This window comes from Myodes glareolus, chromosome 3 (genome assembly GCF_982192425.1).
Source record: "Myodes glareolus chromosome 3, mMyoGla1.1, whole genome shotgun sequence".
NCBI classification, from domain to species: domain Eukaryota; kingdom Metazoa; phylum Chordata; class Mammalia; order Rodentia; family Cricetidae; genus Myodes; species Myodes glareolus.
In genome coordinates this window covers 15,722,156-15,728,596 of record NC_142028.1, presented here as the reverse complement: position 1 = coordinate 15,728,596, position 6,441 = coordinate 15,722,156, and positions in this window count along the sequence as shown.

Genomic DNA, 6,441 nt, shown 5'->3' with positions numbered 1-6,441 from the left:
AAAACATCCTCCTGTTTTCATTCTTGTGTTGCCTTGGCATATGAGAATGATGGTTTAACAGAGAGCGTGTCTGGTGCCCTGGTAACCCCGGCTGGTGCATTCCAGAGTCAATCTTACCATTTGATGCCCGTAGAACACTATGATGGTATAAACTGGTTCCTTCCACCCTACTTAGACATGAAGGATCGTTCACTATTTCCTCCTACCAGCTGGCTTAGTGCATAGCATGTCTTTGGTGTTTAACAGATGATTGTAGACTAAGTGCATGGATGCCTCTGGGTTTGCCAAACACACACTGGCCTTTTCCTTCTGTGCCGTTATCTACCTGGAGAAGTGTCCATCTGCTTAGACTGCCACCTGCCACCAGATCTCCACAGGAAATAAATGGTGCTGCCATGTTGGTATCATTGCGAATGAAGGTGATTAAACTCAGGTGAACAAGTAAAGTCTGCAGTGATCTGAGTAATGAGAGTCGCTCTAATCAGACACTTTCACAGCTGTGCTCGGCTATTGGTTGTCCTACTGCACTTAGCAAAAACCTGAGCTGTGTGTAACTGAGAATCAGAGCCCAGCAGCCTGTTCTAGACCTTGATGGATCCTAGGGCCCAGCAACCCTGCATGGGATCTTTGTTGATGTGATCTCACTCTTCTTTCTTTCTTTCTTTCTTTCTTTCTTTCTTTCTTTCTTTCTTTCTTTCTTTCTTTCTTTCTTTCTTCCTTCCTTCCTTCCTTCCTTCCTTCCTTTCTTTCTTTCTTTCTTTCTTCCTTTCTTTCTTTCCTTTTTAAATCATTCCTGTGTTTTACCCTGGTTTCGGTCTGCACAAAGGTTACTTTATTTGACTGGAAGACAGAAAAACCAAGACAGGACAGCAAATGAGTAGTCCCCACAGCTCACCAACACAGACTCAGCATCCACTCAAAACACCTAGAAAGGCAGTATTCTTGGATTCTACCCCAGACCCACTGAATTGAAAGCCCCAACGGTGGGACCAACATTCTCTGCATAAAAAGATCCTACAAACGATCACAGTATACAACAGAGCGTGGACTCCTTGTGGTTACTAATAGGAAGCTGAGGTATCAAATAAATGGTGATCATACCGCAACTTTCTCAGAATGGAGGTAGAAAAGAATAATAGGTTACCCCACTGGGGAGATACAGCCCCCACATGGGAGATACATGTTTGGAACTCCTCCGAGATATGAGCCACTCATGAGAGAAAACTCTATTTTAATCCACCTTAATTATCCTTTTTCTTATTGGAGAAGTCATCAAAAAGGACAAAGTTTAGTAAAACACCATGCTTTGGTAAATTCAACCTCTAGAGTGGAAGGCACTGGGATCAGCGTCTGTCAGGAAAACATGCAGACCCCGCTCAGACTTTGTGGAATGCATGGTGACTTCACCCTTGCTCTCTCGCTAATTAGCACTGGTCTCTCTCCTGATTGAGATCAGCCGGAACACTGATGGGTAAAGAATGTTCGGGGTCAGTTTAGACAAATAGAATGAATCACAGATGAGAGATAACTGTGGTCTACTCCAAAACCAAGCTTGAATGAGAACAAAAGCCACAGATTGGAGGAGGAAGAAAACAGCCCAAATTCCTGTGTTCTGAGAGCAGAGGGGCCCTAGAGACTGTGAAGAATCCTCAGGGACCCCAGTTTCCTCCTAAGTAGTAACAAGTCATTATGTTCTGTCTTAACCATTATTTCAGATTCTAATGAGTTTCTGCCTTTAGTCTTAAAAAAATAATTCCCTTCCTCTAGGGCCAGTGGAGTTGTGCCTGTCTGAGTCATAACGAGACTGTCACCATATCTCTTCATGTAGCAGGGTGGCCATTCCCTGGTGGGGATAGGGGTGACAAGCTAATGACTTCAATTAAATAGTCCCAGTAGTTATTCTAAAGCTATTAATGTAATGAAAGTAAATGCTTACCAACCTCCTATGGCGAGCTCAGGCCTGCTGTAAACACTTCAGCTATATCAAGTCATCTGGGTTTGCAATGATCATTTATAAGAAATAACTGCTGCCCCTTTCCAACTAAAGCAGATTCCTTTTCAGGTTAAATTAATGAGGTTCTGTCCTCTGAATGGGTTATTATTCCATAAGGTTACATCTCCGAAGTCTCCTCAGTTTAAACAGGAAGCTGTTTGTCCCTAACCAATGTTCTCTTTTGTGTGGAGGGCCGTGGAACAAACTCGGGTGGGCATTTCTTTGTATGAAGATGAGATCTACACACCACACTGCTCTTTGTTGAAGCCTCATGGTGGAGAACAATTTCTTTTTGAGGGACACTTTCACCTACTGGTCTCTCTACTAACTCCCACCCCTCCCTACAGCTCCTTAATTTCTGTATAGTGTGTCCACTCTCCGAGGGAGCCCCAACTCCTGAAGCTGAGCGTTCTCTGATCCCCCAGAAGCTGTGTGCCTTGACTTTCACACAGGCCATCGGAATCTCACATGTTGAGATTAAGTTTGAATTTGTCTTTGTCCTTCAGGTCTGTTCAGAATGTTCTAGTATCGTTTTTAATTCTGCTGGGTGATTAGCTGGTGGACATGAAGGTTCTCATCTGAGCAGAAGGGCTGATGTCATTTTCCAGACTTGGTTTATAAGCCTTATTTACCTCAAGAGGTGGCTGGTATGTAAACTTAGCAGCTACAGACTCACAAGAGTGCATGGCAAGAAAGCTATTAGCTCTCTCTAGGAGACAATATTTATAAACAGAATATAATTATGATCTAAAGGCACAGGGCTTCCAGGGATAGAAGTAACAAAATTAGTGCAGTAATGAACTTACTGCTTGATCTCCTGGGAGGTAGGGTTCTCTGGAAAGTCTGGAACAGGCTGGGAAGAAGGCAAGAAGGCCAAGGAAGCAGGCAGCAAGGTGAGGCTCCTTCACATAGTGGATGTGTTCTAGACTGTTCTATGTGAACAGAGAGGCGCCTGGAGAAAAGAACATGGCCCCCAAGGAGGGGGATTTTAAGAAGCATATTCCAACCTGATGCAAACTTTCTCGTGGGAATGTCTTCCCCACAGATGTTTTCCCAAAAGAGACTTTCTCTTATTTTTTCCCAGATAACTGGATTTTAAAAAATTAATAGTAACAACTAACCCACAAGATGGGTAACACAGCCTTTACCCTTGACTCAGAAACTTGGGTCAGTAAGTTTTCCCAAGCAGTTGCTGTGAGAAACATATTTTATTTCGTATTCTGAGAGCTACCCGGACGAATAACTTGCTCTTTATCTTGGAGAGACATGAGGCCAAGATGAAAGGGAAGACACATTCTAAAGGAATTATGAATATTAGTTATACTGCAGCAGGCATTGTTCTCCATGCTTTTGATATAGTAACTTGTTTCTGTTGCCGTGGCAACCCTGCAAGAAGTCATGGTTTTCATCTAATGGGAGAGGAAACTGAAGTTGAACAGCTTTATATAACATGCTCGATGCCACATAGCTATAAACAAATAGTAAATTGAGCCAGCAGGAGCTGAAGCTTGCCTTAGCATTGCGCAGTGAGTCAGTCTGAGAACTGAGGCTGAAGGTAGTTCAAGTCCCCTGAGGATCAGCATAGGGTCTGTCTTCATGAAACTAAAGCCTTTCAGGGTTATTCATTCTCTCCTCCTCCTCCTCCTCCCCCTCCCCCTCTTCTTCTTCTTTTTCTTCTTCTTCTTCTTCTTCTTCTTCTTCTTCTTCTTCTTCTTCTTCTTCTTCTTCTTCTTCTTCTTCTTCTTCTTCTTCTTCTTCCTCCCTCCCTCTCTCTCTCCTTCCTTCCTCCCTCCTACCCTCTTTCTTTCTTTCTTTGATAATAAATGAGATCAAGAGTGAGCTGAAAGCTCCATCCAAGAGTCAGACTTGCTGATTTGGAGAAAGCAACCAACTTGACATCAAGGTTTGGTTTGCTCCAGAGCCTTGGAAATGTCCATTAAGGATTTTTATCAAATTATATAAAGTCACTGTTTGAACAAATAGTGCTTTAAAGAGATTTTCTAGCCAGAGTCAAGGTAAAGGTGTAATTCTCTTGACTTTACAAGGCTTTTATGTGAAGGAATTTTTTTGAAGATTTTTTTTTTCTTCTTTATTTTATGTGACATTGAGGTTGTACTTCAGGACGTACACACTAGGCCAGAATTCACCCTAGGCCAATCCATCCCCAGCCGTTTTACTATTTATTTTGAGATAGAATGTCAGTGAATTGTGCAGGTTGACCTCACACGTGTGATCCTCCTGTCTCAGTTTCCTAAATAGCAAAGATAATGGGCTGGGCTTCATTCTTTTGATATGTGCTCATTTGTCTAAAACGCTTGCTCCATTTGAGCAGAACAGAAAGTTCACTAACTGGTGTGTTTATTGTCGATCTACACGAACTTTCTAAAGCATCGCAGAAGAAACTCTTAAGATAACTTAGTAAGCACCTTCTAAGCATATTTTAGGCGTTCCAGAGACCAGCAGAGCTGGCTCCTGTTAATCTGGTCCTTCCAAGAAAGTAAAAGAGAAAGGCACATGGTCTCTCTGCAGGGTTTCCATGCTGCTCTCCCTACTGTGTGCTTTCTCATCAGACTCTGGGCCAGCACACCCATCCCACATCCCACACCCCAAACACTTGAACTCTCTCACTTTATCCCCTTTCTTGGTAACTATTGAAATTTTTCTCTTTTCTGTTTCACTCCTTAAATCCAATGTATTTGGTTTGGCGGGGTAGCTCACGAGCCCTCCATGACAGTGGATGAATTCTTTAGGCTCCTGGAATAGCGCCACGTACTGAGTGGCTCGAAGTGAAGGGAATTTGCGAGTTCTCTGGCAAAGCAGCAAGCTAGAAGTCCAAAATAACGAGATGGCAGGGTTGTGCTCCTTCAGGAAGCTCCAAAGGAAGGTTCGGGTGGCTTCTGGCAAGCCTTGGAGATCTGTACGTGTAGCAGCATCCGTGCCTGTCGCTGTTGCCACAGAGCCTCACCAGCTAGGACTCCATTATGCTGCTATGCGTAAATAGCCCTCACTCTACTCTTGAAAACATGCCAGTCTGGAGCTGGGGCAACAGCTCCGAGAGCAGGCCCTGCCAGGGTGAGGAGCTCAGCTTCCTGCCCCGAAGTCTTCTAAAGAGCCGGCTGTGGTGGCACACATTTGTGGTAACAGATCTGGGGAGGCAGAGAATGGTGGATCCTGAAGGCTTTCTGGCCAGTCAGACTAACCTGGTCAGCCAGCTGCAGATGCCAGAGCGAGACTGTCTGTCTGAACAAGGTGGCTGGAGCTGAGAAATGACACCTAAGATTGACACTTTGTCCCTGGAGGCATGAGTGCTTGCACGTGCATGCACACAGAGACAGAAATAAAGAGAAAGAGACAGAGACAGAGAGACTGGATTTAAGCCCTTTGGTATAATTTCACTTTAACATTGATTCTGCAAGATTAGATTTTGAAATAAGGTCACATGCTGTCATGGCAATAGATATGAATGTGAAGAACACTCTTCAGTTCAGTCCATCAGGTCGGTCATAGAAGTCAGAAGGAATCTAATCATCCTATTAAACATTGCTTTATTTTGAGAAAGGTTGTACAATTCTATCTCCCCAAAACACTTGTTACAATTTTGACTTTTCTTGGTAGCTAGGAAGTGTCCCATAACCACCTTGGATGTAACTGTCTTACATTAAATTAAAATTGCCACAGTGACCAACATTCACGCTGCCGACAAGACGAAGCGTTACTGTTAGCGCAGCTAACGCCGCTAATTATTTTCTCCAAAACTAAACAGAGCGGGACATGCCTTTAAATGGAGTGATGACGACAGAGAAATGATCGACACCGTTACTGAAGGAAACACATTTTGTTCCATCAAAATACGGCTTCTAAAGTGAACGGCTCTTTGTATTTTTGAGAAAAGCTAATGACAAAGTTCATGCCTAAGATGATAGTATGCTACCTTGGAATGTTAAGGTAAAAGATGTCAGTACTGGCAAGGAGCAGCCACCCTTGTCAGCTCTTCATCCTGTGTAAAGTAAGGTTGAGTTCACCCCAATTTCACCTTGAGCAAAATTTCATGTTGACTTGCTAACTCCCAGCCCTCCCCTAATGTTGCACAAATCGTAAACTCTAATCTTTCTTAGAACCACAACAATTGTTTTGTAGGAATGTAGAGAGGAGATTTTCCCTGCAGGGAAACAGAGTCTCACACTATGGTAAAGACAGTCTTGGAACTTGCTCTATAGTGTAGGCGGGACTCCTCAAACTTGCAACACTCTCGCTGCAGCCTCCCAATCACGAGAATTGCAGTTGCATCCTGTGGCTGTTAATGTTGATTGTCAATTTGGCAGGACTTTGAATCACCATGGAAACAAACAGCTGGGCATATCTAGGAAGGATTTTCTAGATTAGGTTAATGGAGATGGGAAAACACACCTTACGTGTGAGCAACACCGTTCTGGGGGCTAGGGTCCCAA